The following is a 16,069-nucleotide window of genomic DNA, read 5'->3' as shown; positions in this document are numbered from 1 at the left end:
AGCAAGCTCCAAATACAGGCTCTTCAGATAACTTGCACCCAAGCCATAGAGGCTTTATAGCTTATAACCAACACTTTAAATTGTGCTCAGGAACTCACAGGCAGCCAGTGGAGCTACTGCAACAAGGTGGTTGTGTGCTCCCTTCAGTTGACAATGTGGTTGCAGCTCCTTGGACCAGCTGAAGTTTGCAAACACTCTTCAAAAGCAGTCCCATGCAGAAGGTGTTACTGAAATCCAGATGGGAGGTAACTATGGCATGTGTCACCACAGCCAAAACTGAAATCTCAAGGAATGGACAAAGCTGGCACACACACCTTAATCATGCAAATACACTCCAGCCCACCACTGAAAACTGAGCTTCCAGGCTTAGGGCTCAGTTCAGGAGTACACCCAAGTTGTGAAGTCGTGTTTTCAGGTGGAGCGTCACCCACCCAGCACAAGCTGAATGCTTATTATCTGATCTGCCTTTCAACTGATTTAATATAGTCTTATTCTACTTTTTTTTTTTCCTTCCAGGAGGCAAAGCAGATCTTTAGCTGCCATCATTATTGGTAAGGTAATTATTCTCCATTACACTGCACAACTACAACATTTTGATACAACTTTATGCTGCTCCAGAGAATACGATCTGGAAAAATGGATGCAAGCTACAGGAACAGAGATCCCACCTCAACATTAGAATTAACGTCCTGACAGTAAGGGCTGTTTGACAATGGAACACACTCCCTTGAAAAGTGGTGAAGTCTCCTTCTTTGGAGGTCTTTAAACAGAGGCTGGATGGCCACCTGTTGGGGATACTTTGATTGAGATTTCCTGCATGGCAGGGGGATGGACTGGATGGCTCTTGTGGTTTCTTCCAACTCTATGATTCTCTTATTATGATACCACATGGGTGTAGTGGTGTCCTATAGGCTGAGAACATGTGGCTTGCCCAATGTCACCAAGTGGGTTTCATGGATGAGTGGGAATCAAACACTGGTCTCCAGAGTCCTACACTGGCTCTCTTGGAGGAGGGTATGAGGTAAAGTTAAAAGCATAAAAATAAATAAGTTATAATATTAAATTGCAATTAAATTATTATACTAATATTAAATTGAAAACACACTGTTTAAAACTAAACAGTATCACATCAGTCCATTAAAAGGGCCTTCTTTAGCAGTCAATTGAAAGCCTGCCTGAGCAGAAAATCTTTGCCTGCTGGGCAACAGAGAGGAAGCCAGTCTAATCTCCCTTCTGTTTCTTGGATTTGGAGGGGTTTGCCCTTTTCTTTTCTTGGCTATCAATTAGTATTTCTTGGGACTGTTCTGCTCCATTCATAAAACTAGTCATGGGAAAGGTACAATAATTCATTTGAGCAGGGTTTTTTTGTTTTGTTTTGTTAAATGTATCATATGCGAGAAATAATTTAATCTGCAATAATTAAATAGAATTGGGAAATTACTTTTAGGACTTATGAAAACATTATAAAATTGTTTTTATATGTATGGAAGTATGTTAGGGCAAATCTACAGATCAGGGGGAAAATAATAATACTTGGCTAAAATGTTATTGCTTGGTGAGGTACCAAGATTTTAAACTATCGTTTGTTAATGAATGTTATAACCCTCTTAAAATATTTCATTAATCTTTTCATATTTTAAACACACAGCTGAAAAAGATCGATTATCTATGTTTAATAAGAAAATAGCAATAAAAATGGAACAGCTTTTAAAAGGAACCATGACAGTATGCTGAAATAGTAGTTCACTTGCCCAATGCAGTATATCACTGAGTACATCAACCACACCAACGGAAAGTGCTTCATTTACCATCCTTTCAGAAGAGGATGTTTTCTTCAGCCTGCTTTTTTAAAAATAGTGATCATAACAAATCTAAGGAGTAGCATTGTTCTTTGAATGCCAAGTACAAAGATGTCACACAAAATTCTTTGTATTTATAAGAGTTGTAGTCTTCACAATAGCATAAAGTTATTTGGGTTGCTTACAGTAAACAAATATTAAATATAATTTGCTTTCAATTAACATAGGAGGGAATGGAATCTTGCCCTTTCCAGTAGGATGAGACAAAGCAAACTATTGCAGTCTCTGCTAGTTTCTCTGCTCTTCCTCCATAATAAGTTTTGCTATCTTGACCACACTCTCATATTGCTTGGCCAGATGTGTCCCAGTTTTCATCTGTGTAATAATTGGAGGAGATAGAATTCTCTGCTAGATAGCTCTAAGCATACTCCAGCGGAAAATTCTAAGTACCCCACCAAACTACAAATTCCAGGATTGTATAGGATGGTGCCAGGACAGTGAAAGTGGTATCAAAGTGCTATAAGTGTGTAGTATGAAAGAGACTCAACACTAATGAGTTTATCAAATGGGAGGAATTTCTCTTAATTTTGAATGAAAAGAAAGTGGGGCCAGAACACATTTACGTGAATTCACTAGGTCAGTGAATTTATGTGAATTCGAATTGCATTTGAACTGACTTCCTATTGCCCGAAAATAGCTTGCCATTGCCCGAAATTGTGTGTGATCACCTCTCACGCAATAATGTGAAACCCCATGATTGCATTCAGACTGACTTCTCATTGCCTGAAATTGCATGTGATAGTCTATCACACAATAACATTAAACCTCATGATTGTGTTCAGATTGCCATTGGATTATACTCCCTTGTCTGATAACGTCCACACAAACCAATGGTCTTCTATTTTCCAATGCCATAGGAAACAAGACTTTCTTACTCTCCTTCAGTGGCAGTAAAAAGGGTTTCCCTGCTTCCCATAGACGTTTTCTGAGGAGCACGGGATGCAGAGCACTGCAGGAGGGAGATGGTGCACCAATTATAATGGAAGCAGTGGGATTCAGTAGAAATAAACAACTGGATCTTGGCCAGATATTTTAAAACTCAGAGGCCTAGACTAAATTCATTATCTATTGAGTGGCCATTGCTAGCAATTTTCTTTTGGCACAGCAAAGCATGTGGCAATTATGCCCTGAATATTGCATGGAAACACCCTTCATTTAAAACTACCTTGTGGGCATTTATTCATTTTGATTTTCTTTTTAAATTATTAATTGAAAATATTAATTATTATTAATTAATTATAAGCTCATTGGGATAAATATTAATAAGGTTGATCAAGATTAATACCTATAACACCACCATAAAATCTGGATGTGACTTACTGTTTCAATATGCATGATTGAAATGTTTCCAATTGAATTTATCTTTGATACTGCTCTTGAAAACTGGTGTGTAAAGTTAATGTAAAGAAAAATTTGTGTGAGTTGGAGAGAGAGAGGGAGAGGTGTGAATTTTGAATATTTTGGATGACTTTCCACATATACAGAGAATTGTGCGGCATTTAATGTAATTATGATCCTGATCAGTTTAGGGAGCCTTAATTCTCTGTCACTGAGAAGTCGGGAGTTTTCTTTCTGCCTATCAGTGCTATGATTAATTCTTCTACAGCAGAATCAGGTATTGTGTCTTGCAATTTGCCATCTTTGTTCTGACTCAAACATAGGTTTATCCTATCAGTGTGAGCATAGCTAAAATCACACGTTCTTCTTTGTTGACTCTTGCTCACTAACATTACCTTCTCCCTGTCAAGACCACCCTCAGAATTTTGTCTAGTAATAATATCTCTCCTCCACCTCTTCTTATGTATCAGCCTAGTTATTTCCAACCACAGTAATACCATGGAGCAGTTTATTTTATTTTTTTTCTTAGCTTATTGAGTATTGATTCCTTCTTGTCGCTTGAACAAATGGGTTCTTCTTGGTTGTCTCTATAGCTTTTATATCCTGAGATGCCTTTTGTTTGGACCAGACCTGACTCTCAAAAAGGAGTAATGACCTGCTTTAGAAAGCAGATGCTGCAGTCCTATCAACTTGTCCAAGCTCTATCCATCATCCCATCACATTTTGAATAATTGATCTACCAGCTGAAATCAAGATCTGACTGTACTTTAATAAACACATCTGAGGGGCCAACCCAAGACATTTTGCTAGTAGAGGTGGATTCGGAAATGGTACCCACTCCTCTTCTCCCTCCACACCTTTTGGTGCATAGTACCAAAAGTCACCCAAGTTATTTTGGTATCTGAGGGTGCATCAACACTGTAGGAATACTGCAGTTTGACACCACTGTAAGTGCCATAGGTCCATCCTATGGAATCCTGGGATTTGTAGTTTTACAGGGTCTTCCACCTCCTCTGCCATAGAGTGCTGTTGCTTCACAAAACTACAAATCCTAGGATTCTATAGGATGGGACCATGGCAGTTAAAAGTGAATAATTTTGCAACATGTTCTCCTTCAGTTACATCTGGCCTCCTCGCCTCCTACAGTCAGATGTTGGGTTAATTTTACATTCACTAGTCTTTTTTCTCTAACACAGCATTTGGTTAAAAAAGACTCCATTGCCATTTGTACCACAAATTACAAACATATAATGTGAGTAAAATAAATTGGTAGGACAGCTACCAAATAATAGCTGAGAATCCTGTATACATAGTTATTATATCTAGATTGGATTATGATAGAGACTTGAAAGAACTAACAACAGGAAATTGGGTATTTGGCCGAATGCAGTGTGCTGAACTGAGAATGCAATTTAGCTCAGCTTAACTTCTGGATCAGGATGCTGACACAGCATCCAAACCATCTCAATAATATACAAACATCTTCAAGAAAACAGGAAACTAACAAGCCCCAAAGTAGTCATTCATACAGAGCAGTGTGGCATATTGTTTGAAAGACTGACCAGCTACATTCAAATTTCTTTCTTTTTGGCAATGTTGCTATAATTCTTTAAAGAAAACTAATATATATTAGTTCATGGCCGAACTGGAAATCGAACCGTGGTCTCCAGAGTCATAGTACAATCATATCCAAACATTCCCTCCAATTTTGTGAAAACCATATCCAGTAATTTGTATGTGTTACTGTATCACATACAAATTACTGGATATGTTTTCACAAATTTGGAGGGGAATGTTGGAATGATCTAATTTATGAGAATGAGACCAGCATGGCGTTATGGTTTGAGGGTTGTACTATGACTCTGGGAGACCACGGTTCGATTTCCAGTTCGGCCATGAAACCCACTGGGTGGACCTTGGGCAAGTCACATGCCTCTCAGCCTCAAGGGAATGCAATGGAAAACTTCTCTGAACAAATTGTGCCAAGAAAAAATCCATTTAAAGTTTAGGGTTGTCATAAGTTGGAAATGACTTGAAGGCACAACAACAAACTTTGAGAAGATGTGACTCACTAGAAAAGGCAATAATGATAGAAAATAATCATCAAGTGGAAAGAGAGGAAGGTACACAATGGATGGACAGACAACAAATGTCATGCCCAGCCTGGAGGACGCTTGGAGGACTTGCAGAGGATGAGCTAGAGCCCCTGGGACCTGAACCTGTAATGGAGGAGCCAGAGCCCCCCTGCGAGCTTGAACCTGTAATGGAGGAGCCAGAGGCTGGCCCTAGTTCTGCTGGAGCAGAGTCGTGTGTGCCCCTCCAGAGGTTCAGCAGTCAAGTTGCCTGGCCGAGGCTGTGGACATGGAGGAGGATTGGGCAGTTGTGCCTACCTTCAAGGAGCATCGAACAGAAGAGAGGGCCTTCGACGATCTCGGGGCTTTATCAGAAGCGTTTTCGTAATCAGACGCAGCTGAAGGCTGGCTCCTTGCCTTCTTAAGCACCTGGAGCATGTGGTGGTTCTTTGCCAGTGGATATCTGACTCTTTTAGAGGAAAGACCTCTGCTCTGGCCCATTGGCGTCTTGTCTTGACTACCCGGAAACCTTGACCTTGGACTGCTTATCGACCTGACTATCTGTTACCCTGAACCTCGGACCGTCTGACAATTCTCTTGGTAATCCCTTTTGGTAGAACTACTGTGAATCTCCAGGACTGTGTAGCTTACACTGACTTTGCTGTGCTGGGAGGCGGTTTGTTTGTTTGAGAACTAGCTGCCTTATCAGTCCTTTGGCTGCTTTCCCGGACAACAAAGAAGCCACAGACCTGAGCCTGCAGGTCCTGAACAGAGTAGTTCAAGATAGAGACTTGGAGTTGTCTCACTCATGGGGTTATCATGAGTCAGTTAACCCAAAGATGTTAACCTGATATGCTGGTGATGTACAAAAGTTTCACTCATGGGGTATTGCCCCAATTATTATTTTTTCCACTCATAAAGAATAGTATGCTCAGACGCCAAAGTAGAGGCATGTTTTTTTTCAAGGGCATGTGGGAATGATGCACAACATGAGGCCCAAAGGCATAGGCACTCATCCTCCTGATCAGCTGAAACTAAATAATAATTTATGATGGTTAATGACTCCCCTGAGCAACAGCCAATATATTTATGTTTCACTTTTGCTCAACTATGCTATTCTCAATCCAGAATATTCTCATTCCAGGATATCTCACTTTACAAATATGGGGATATATGAAGAAGGGGTGGGAAAACCAGGATGTGCAGGGGATAAAGTAGCAGGAGAAGTGGGATGTGAATTGTTGTGTTGAGAACCGGGGAAACCGAATAAAACATTAACAACAAAATGTGTACTAAAATGAACCCTGTTCTCTGAGAATTTCTGTATAACCTCCTTAGCAGGGATGTAGCCAAGGGGGGGGGATCTTGGGGTCCAGACCCCCCCTTCCATTAGAAAAATGAATGGTGTGTGCTGCTGCGCCACTGCACCCAAACTCCATTATAATGGTGGCACTTAGTCTGGACCCCCCCTTCCTAAAATCCTGGCTACATCCCTGTCCTTAGTCCTTCAGATCTCTCAGACAGCATGTGCTCTTCCCTTTCCATGCACTGTGGTTGCTTCAGAATGGCATAGTTTGCTAAGAGCATTGCAATAAATAATGTTGTTACTTAAGTTTGTGTCCCATGGAAAACTCCAGGAAAATATTTCAGATCCTTTTGTGATTCTTTTCTTTCCATAGAGCAGGCACTTTTTGCCTCTCACTGAATATATAGTACAGTACAGTATTTTGTTCTACAGTACTTTGTTTCCTGCTTACAGAAACTAGAACCACCACAACAGGCCATATTTAAAATTGTCTACCATAATATCTCTATTTTCTAAAATAAGAGTTTACATTTAGTTCTTTTTAAGGAAGAGGGATATATCTATTGGCATCTTTTTGCAGAAAGATGACCGAAAATGTGGAGATTCACTCAGAGAGAGGCTGCAATTCTGAGCACATCTCCTTCTATGTAAATTCCATTAACTTCAAATGGATTTACCACTAACTTCAAAATAAACATGGTTAGAGTTAGACCGTACTGTTGCAGCCCTATCTCCCATTAAAATAAGTTGAATTGTGAGCAAACAAAAAGTTTTTTGTATCATAAATATTGTGGGGCTACATTTCTTCTACACAGATTGCAAGAAGTTATGCTGACCATTCTGTAGATAAATTTGCTGTTGTTCTGGGTCTTGAAGTAATTTCCAAGTTATGGTAACCCTAAGACAAACCTATTCCTTGGGCTTTCTTGGCAAGATCGTTCAAAGCATGTTTGCCTTTGCCTCTCTCCAAGGCTGAGAGAGCATAGAATCATAGAATCATAGAATCGTAGAGTTGGAAGAGACCACAAGGGCCATCCAGTCCAACCCCCTGCCATGCAGGAAATCACAATCAAAGCATCCCCGACAGATGGCCATCCAGCCTCTGTTTGAAGACCTCTAAGAAAGGAGACTCCACTACACTTCGAGGGAGTTTGTTCCACTGCTGAACAGCTCTGTCAGGAAGTTCCTCCTAATGTTGAGGTGGAATCTCTTTTCCTGCAGCTTGCATCCATTGCTCCGGGTCCTAGCCTCTGGAGCAGCAGAAAACAAGCTTGCTCCTTCCTCAGTATGACATCCCTTCAAATATTTAAACAGGGCTATCATATCACCTCTTAACCTTCTCTTCTCCAGACTAAACATCCCCAGCTCCCTGAGTCTTTCCTCATAGGGCATGGTTTCCAGACCCTTCACCATTTTAGTCACTGTCCTTTGGACACGCTCCAGTTTCTCAATGTCCTTTTTTAATTATGGTACCCAGAACTGGACACAGTATTCCAGGTGGGGCCTAACCAAAGCAAAATAGAGTGGCACTATTACTTCCCTGGATCTAGACACTATACTTCTATTGATGCAGCCTAAAATCGCATTGGCCTTGTTAGCTGCCACATCACACTGTTGACTCATGTTCAACTTGTGGTCTACTTGGACTCCTAGATCCCTTTCACACGTAGTTTAATTCAGCCAGGTGTCCCCCATCCTATATCTGTGCTTTTCATTTTTCCGCCCTAAGTGCAGTACCTTACATTTCTCCGTGTTGAATTTCATTTTGTTAGCTTTGGCCCAGTTTTCTAGTCTGTTCAGGTCATTTTGAATCTTGATCCTGTCCTCTGGAGTATTAGCACTTGCCCATGGTCACCCAGTGGGTTTCTATGGCAGAGTTGGGATCTGAACCCTGGTCTCCACCATCATAGTCCAACACTCAAACCACTACATTATGCTGGCTCTAGGTATCCTCTTTATTTTAATGATCCAGCATGGTATAGTGTACAGCATCGGATACATAGTGGGGAAATTAGGGTTTGATTCACTATACAGTCACTTACTAATTATATTGGTCAAGTCAGTATCTCTTATCCTAACCTACTTCAAAGGAATTGCTTGAATCTCAAATGAAATAATAATAATAATATAATAATATAGTTTATTTGTATCCCACTTTTCCAAAACCTGATCAATGCGGCGAACAACAGCATATAAAAACATTCCAATAAAATCAGTTAAAAACAGTATTAAAAACAATACAACAACACTAACAGCAAAGGGCCAGAGAAAAGGGAGAAGTCAATATATACAATCCAGGGTCGTCAATGAAAAGGGGTAAGGGAAAGAATTATTTTTCATGGTGGGAAGGCTTGGAAAAAGAAATATGTCTTCAAGTTCTTTTTAAAAGGACCTAAAGATGTGGTGGAGCGGAGCTCGTCTGGGAGACTATTCCAGAATTTTGGGGCCATGACAGAAAATGCCCTCTGTGAGGTCCTCACATAGCGTGTCGCTGGGACCTCCAACAATTTCATCCCTGTTGACCGGAGTGTGCGGGGCAGATTATATGGGGAGAGGCGGTCCTCCAAGTACCCTGGGCCCAAGCCATTTAAGGCTTTATAGGTCATTACCAACACCTTGTATTGAGCTCAGAAGTGAATAGGCAGCCAATGAAGATCTTTCAAGATGGGAGTTATATGGTCAGATCTGGAACAACCAGCGACCAATCTCGCTGCCATATTCTGCACCAACTGTAGCTTCCGGGTTTGGCACAAGGGTTGCCCCATGTAGAGCACATTACAGAAATCCAATCAAGAGGTTACCAGAGCATGTACTACAGTTTCCCCCCGGTCTAGGTAGGGACTCAGCTGGCGTATCAGCCGAAGCTGATAACAAGCGCTCCTGACGACTGCATCCACCTGAGATGACAACTGGAGCGAAGAGTCCAAGAGCACTCCCAAGCTGCGGACCGAGTCCTTCAAGGGGAGCGTGACCCCGTTCAGGACAGGATGGCAAATCTCACCACCCAGATCTGGGGAACCTATCACCAGTACTTCCGTTTTCCCTGGATTCACAGTGAGTTTGTTTTCCCTCATCCAGCCCATTACCGACTCCAAGCAGGCATTTAGAGGAGAGATGCCATCCCTAGTCACTGCATCAGTCGGAGACACAGAGAAACATATTTGGGTGTCATCAGCGTACTGATAACACCGCGCCCCATGTCTCCGGATGATCTCTCCCAGCGGTTTCATGTAAATGTTAAATAGCATGGGAGACAAAATCGCTCCCTGAGGGACACCAGATGTAAGGGCTCTCTTATCGGAACGACAGTCCCCCAGCTGCACCATCTGGAATCTACCCGAGAGGTAGGAACGGAACCACTGGAGTGCAGTGTCCCTAATACCTAACTCCTTCAGGCGTTCCAGAAGGATACCATGGTCAATGGTATCGAAAGCCGCTGTCACATAATGCTTCCCAAGGGAAAGACAAACAGTTTGTGCACATGTGTGCATTTGAGAGAGAGAGAGAGAGAATAAAAAAAGATACCTGAAGGTATCAACTATAATTTAATTTATGTGCATCACAAAACAGTCAATATTTCTTTCACAGTGCCACACTCTGTACATTTATTGGGCAGAAAGCTTAAATTGCCATCCTCAGTGTTTTGAAGACTTGTGGTTATTCATTTTCTAAAAAAACAGCATTTCAAAGGGAAAGGGTAGCCAAGTTCACAGGTAGGGCCTATGAGTATCTACTTGGCACTTTCTCTACGATCTGCACAAAACCGAAATCTATGCTCTCACAACTGAATTATCAATAACGATCAAATATTAATCATGTAAACACAAAAAAGTATTTGTGCAATGAATGAGGCTTTTGTCACAATCAGAGGGGGGTTTGCAAAGGAAGCCTAGGACTGAGAAGTTTAACGTTTCAACATTTGTAAAATTAGATCTCTTGAAACGATGACAACATTAGTACTGTACAGATGCTTCTTTCCACAGTGGGTCAGACTAACATTTCTCCTCCTGAGCAGATTACCATAAACTTTCCCAACCATGCTGATCACACTCACCCACACACTGAGGAATTCTGGCACTCTCAGAGTTGACAATGAATGCTATCCATTTAGCCAAAGTTCATACATTTCCAACAGGAGAATCTCAAGTTCCATTAAATATAATACAAAATGTTGCATTTTGTAGATTCACTGTAAGCCTTTTCTAGATGTTTGAATTTTGAAGAAATATTACTCAGGATGGCAGAAAGGAACACAGAAGGTGTTGAGGTCCTACATATATTGAGAAAACCCACTTGCACCCAGGAAGTTTTGGGTACCCAGCTCTGTGGGTTTTTGTTTTGTTTTTTAGTTAGTAGTACAGAATAGCGGACTGGGTTTACTGAGTTCATCTACACTGTCATCTCTGCTGAAGGGAGCATGTACGTGGGCATGGGCAGAGACAGTACAGCCTCCCTGTTCTCTATGCTTTCCCTTGGAGTGGTGCAGTGAATGAGTTCAGTCCCCCTCGCTGTGCTAGAAGAGGAAAGAAAGAAAGGAGAGAGAGAGAGAGAGAGCGAGAGAATGAGTTAGGAAAGAATGATGGTGAACAACTGGAGACTTGGAGAAGACAGAGAGAATATGATAGGCATCTTTAAATATTTGAAGAGACATCATGTAGAAGATGGAGCAAGCTTGTTTTCTGCTGATAAGATTTAATCAGCACTGCAGAATTAATGCAGTTCGATACTGCTTTAACTGCTATGGAATTCTGGGATTTGTAGTTTTGTGAGCTATTTAGCCTTCTCTGTTCAAACAGCTCTGGAGCCACTACAAATCGCAGGAGCAATAACTGTTAAAATTGTGTCAAACTACATTATTTCTGCAGGCAGAGTAGACCTAGGACACTAACTAATGGCTCCAAATTGCAAGAAAAGGCAGAACTTCCTAACAGTACCTGCTGTTAAGAGTGTGGCAGATTGTTTAAGAGAGTGGTGGACTCTCCTTCATTGGAGTTCTGTAAACAGAAAATCCTGTGAAAAAAAAGTGGTGCTATAATTCCTCTTTATTCACAAGATAATCATGGGATATTTGCAATGTCACGCAAATTCATGTGATAATCTTTCTCAAATAGTGTGATACTGACAGGAGTGTCCTGCTATGCTCCTGTCTTTTTTCCCAGTGTGATAAAGTCCAGAATTTGGGTGATCATCTTTAGGGAGTGCTTTAGCTGTTTATTTCTGGAGGTCAAAGGTTTGACTTAGACATCCTTGTGATCCTTCTGACTCTGTGACTGCAAACCATTCAGTAGATTTATTTCTCAATGCCACACTCACTCCTCTCTCATTCATGCCCTGAGCATAGAATTTTGTCAGGTTTTAGAAGTCATTTGTTTTTTTGATAATTCCTCTATATGGTGATCATCCCTGTCACCTTAGAAACCCTAAGGATATAATGTCTTCTCTGAATCTGCTTCAAGTTTAGTATAAAGTTTTTATAATGGCTGTTTTTAAAAAAGCGTTGAAACTCTAACCCTGCTGGGAGACTAGCTACCAGGGTTTGCAGGGATGGCCATGTTGAAGAAATAGTACCTTTTTTTTCAACACAGGTCAATAGTTTGTTTTATAACTATAAATTACTCCTCATGCACAACTCACTCTCACCCAGCTCCCCCCCTCTCTGCTTTCATCCAAATCCTCATCTTTTCTGCCTCTTATCCTCACCTTCATCACATATCGGTAATTCTTATAGTGTCCCCCACTCTCACCTTCTCCTCCATCTATATGCAAATTTGGGTAATATTTTATCCCTCTTCTAGCCTAACTTCACTCTATCCCAATTTCACATATTTTCCAAACCACACTTTTCCTCTTATCATACCCTATAATCCAATACCCAGAGGACCTTTTCTTCAGCTGCCCCTAGACTGTGGAAAGACCTCTAGGAAGCGATTCGACAGCTGAATACACTGTATGAATTTAAAAACAACATTAAAGAGCAGCTTCTTCCAACAGGCCTATCCAGATGATTTTCCAATTATGAAATTTAAATTAAAGTACAGATGGATTGTTTTAATATGTGTTCATCTTATATGTTCTTTTAAACTGATGTTATGTGCTTTTAACTGGTGTTTTCAACTGATGTTATGTGATGTATTTTCTCTGGCTCAACCCATAGGGAGAGATGGCTAAGGAAAAAGAAGAAGAAGATCACAAAGTGTAATATGCTTTACATACTATGACATGCATAAACATGCATCTGAGGAAGTAGGCTCAAGTCTACCCAAAGCTTATCCTACCAGCAGTTTTCTTTCAGTTAGTTTCAGACTTTAAGGCCTGTCTCTGTATTCTCAACTCCAAATATGTATCTGAGGAAGCTGCCTCAAGTCTACCAAAGCTCATGCTCCCAACTCCCTTATTTCAGTCTCAAAGGTTTGTCTCTAGATCCTCCCTTCCAAAGATGCATCTGAGGAAGCAGTCTCAAGTTTAGGAAAGCTCATGCTCCCCGCTCTTTCCTTACCTTATAATTAGCCTCAAAGGTGTTGCAGGATCCCTTTGCATACTGATTTTCCTTAAGGATCGACCTCTGGATCCTCCCCTTCAAACATGCATCTGAAGAAATAGGCTCAAGTCTACTAAATCTCATGCCACTAGCTCCTTTTTTTCAGTTAGCTGCAGACCTTAAACTCTGTCTCAAGATTCTCCCCTCTAAATATCGATCTGAGGAAGTTGCCTTAAGTCTATTATTATTATTTATTATTAACCTTTATTTATGAAGCGCTGTAAATTTACACAGCACTGTACATACAATCTTTTTAGTTAGACGGTTCCCTGCCCTCGGGCTTACAATCTAAAAAGACATGACACAGAAGGAGAAGGGAGTGGTGGCGGGAAAGGGTAAGAGGTCCAGCAGTTTCTCTCTACCTCCGAGGCCTGGACCAAGGCAGATGGAGTGGAGGGAGGGCGAGGCTTCATAATGGATGGTTAATCTTCTTCCAAGGAAAATACATACTCTCAAGTAGGATAATACATATACAATACATATACAATACATGCAATACAGGAAATGGTTTGATAAACAGACAACAAAAGAACACCAAATAGCAAGCGACAATTATGCAATGCCTGGGAAGGCTACTCTGAACAGGATGGTTTTCAACTCCGTTTTGAAGCTGGTTAAGGAAGTGATGGCTCTTGTTCGTGAGGGAAGAAAGTTCCAGGAGTGAGGGGCAGCGAGTGAAAAGGGGCGAATCCGAGATGGGGCAGAGAAAATCCTGGGCTGGGACAGGAACCCTTGACTACCAGAACGGAGGGCCCTGGTTGGAAGGTGAGGAGAAAGAAGGTCTGATAAGTAAGGAGGGGCCAGTCCATGGAGGGCTTTGAATGTCGACAGCAGGAGCTTATACTGAATGCAGAAAGGGAGCCAGTGAAGGGATGCCAACACAGGAGAGATGTGGTCAGAGCGGTGGGTGGAAGTGATAATGCATGAAGCTGAATGCTGGACGGAGATTAAAGGACGGAGGTGAGAAAGAGGAAGCCCAGCCAGGAGGATGTTACAGTAATCAAGTCGTGAGATCACTAGGGCATGGACCAGGATCTTGGCAGTAGAGGCGGAGAGATATGGTCGGATTTTGGCAATATTGTATAAGAAGAATCTACAAGCCTTGGCTGTGGTCTGGATCTGAGGGATACACGACAGAGAAGAGTCATAGATAAAACCAAGACTGCAGGCTTGCTGGACTGGTTGAATAGAAATGTTGTCCACAGAGACAGAAAAGGAGTGTTGAAGGTTGGGCTTAGGAGGAAAGACAAGAAGCTCCGTCTTGGTCTTGGACATGTTGAGCTTCAAACGCTGAAGTCTACCAAAGTTCATGCTCCCAGCTTCTTTCTTTCAGTTAGTTTCAGGGTCTGTCTCTGGATCCTCCCCTTCAAACATGCCTCTGAAGAAGGAGGCTCAAGTCTACCAAAGCTCACCCTACCAACTCTTTTCTTTTAGTATGCAGAGAGATCTTGTAGCACCTTTGAGACCAAATGAAAGAAAGAAGTTGGCAACATGAGTTTTCATAGATTTCAGCATACTTCCTCAGATGCTTTTGGTATTATTACTATTATTATTATTATTATTATTATTATTATTATTATTATTATTTAGAGAGATCTTGTAGCACCTTTTGAGACTCACTGTTAGAAAGAAGTTCACAGCATGAGCTTTCATAGACATCAGCCTCCTTCCTCAGGTGCAGCTGGTATTATGGAGCTTTGAAAGCTTGCAACAAGTATATTGTGCATTTTAATTGGCCAATAAAGGTATCACAGATGGATTTTGTTTACAACACAGCTACCCCTGCAGGTTTTTGGAATTATTGATATTATTATTATTATTATTATTATTATTACTATTATTATTATGTAGGGAGATCATTTAGCATCCTTGAGACTAACAGAAAGGAAGAAGTTGGCAGCATGAGCTTTCATAGACTTAAGTCTACCTCCTCCGATGCATTTAGTGGAGTGGATTCAGTGGAGTGAAGTAGACTGAAGTCTGCAAAGAGTGCTACAAGATCTCTCCACATAATAATAATAATGATGATAATAATAATAATAAATACCAAAAGTATCTGAAGAAGTAGACTTTAGTCTATGAAAGCTCATACTGCCAACTTCTTCTTTTTAGTTAGTCTCAAAGGGGCTACAAGATCTCTCTACATAATAATAATAGCGATGATGATGATGATGATGATGATGATGATGATACCAAAAGCATCTGAGGAAGTAGGCTGAAGTCTAGGAAAGCTCATGCTGCCAACTTCTTCCTTTCAGTGACTCTCAAAGGTGCTACAAGACCTCTCTACAGACTGATTCTGCAGACTAACATGGCTATATCTTTGCGCTCCTTTCGTTCAGAGTCACAGACCTTGAAATCTCAGGATCTCCCCTCCAATCAAACATCCAACCAAACATCCCTCCGAGGAAGTAGGCTCAGCTCTACCTAGCTCCTTCCTTCTCTTTCTCTTTCCTTTCTCTTCGAAGTTCCTTCGGAGGCTGCTTTGCCAACCCAACCAGGCTCTGCAGTCTCTTTGCCTTCTTCCAGAGCTGGGCTTTCCAATTTGGGCGGCATGATGAGGGCAGGGAAAAGAAGAAGGAGAAAGGCAGCACGTGCCTTGGGTTGACCGCCTCTCTCTCTCTGACTCAGGCGCCCTGAGGAGAATGGGAAAGAGAGAGAGAGAGAGAGAGAACACAACAAGAGAAAGAAATCAAAGCGATAGCGGGTCAATCTGTAGAATCAGTACGTAGCACCTTTGGGAATAAGTGAAAGAAAGAAATTGGCAGCATCAGCTTTCATAGACCCCAGTCTACTTCCTCAGATGCTTTGGCTATTATTATTATTATTATTATACCAAACAATATAACAGCTATCTTAAAAGCTCTTCACTGGCTGCTGATGAGCTTCCAGGCATGATACAAGGTATTGGTTATTACCTATAAAGCTCTCCATGGCTGGGGGAACATCTCTTCCC

This window comes from Sceloporus undulatus, chromosome 5, assembly GCF_019175285.1.
Source record: "Sceloporus undulatus isolate JIND9_A2432 ecotype Alabama chromosome 5, SceUnd_v1.1, whole genome shotgun sequence".
NCBI lineage: Eukaryota > Metazoa > Chordata > Lepidosauria > Squamata > Phrynosomatidae > Sceloporus > Sceloporus undulatus.
Note: the sequence above shows the minus strand (reverse complement) of the source record.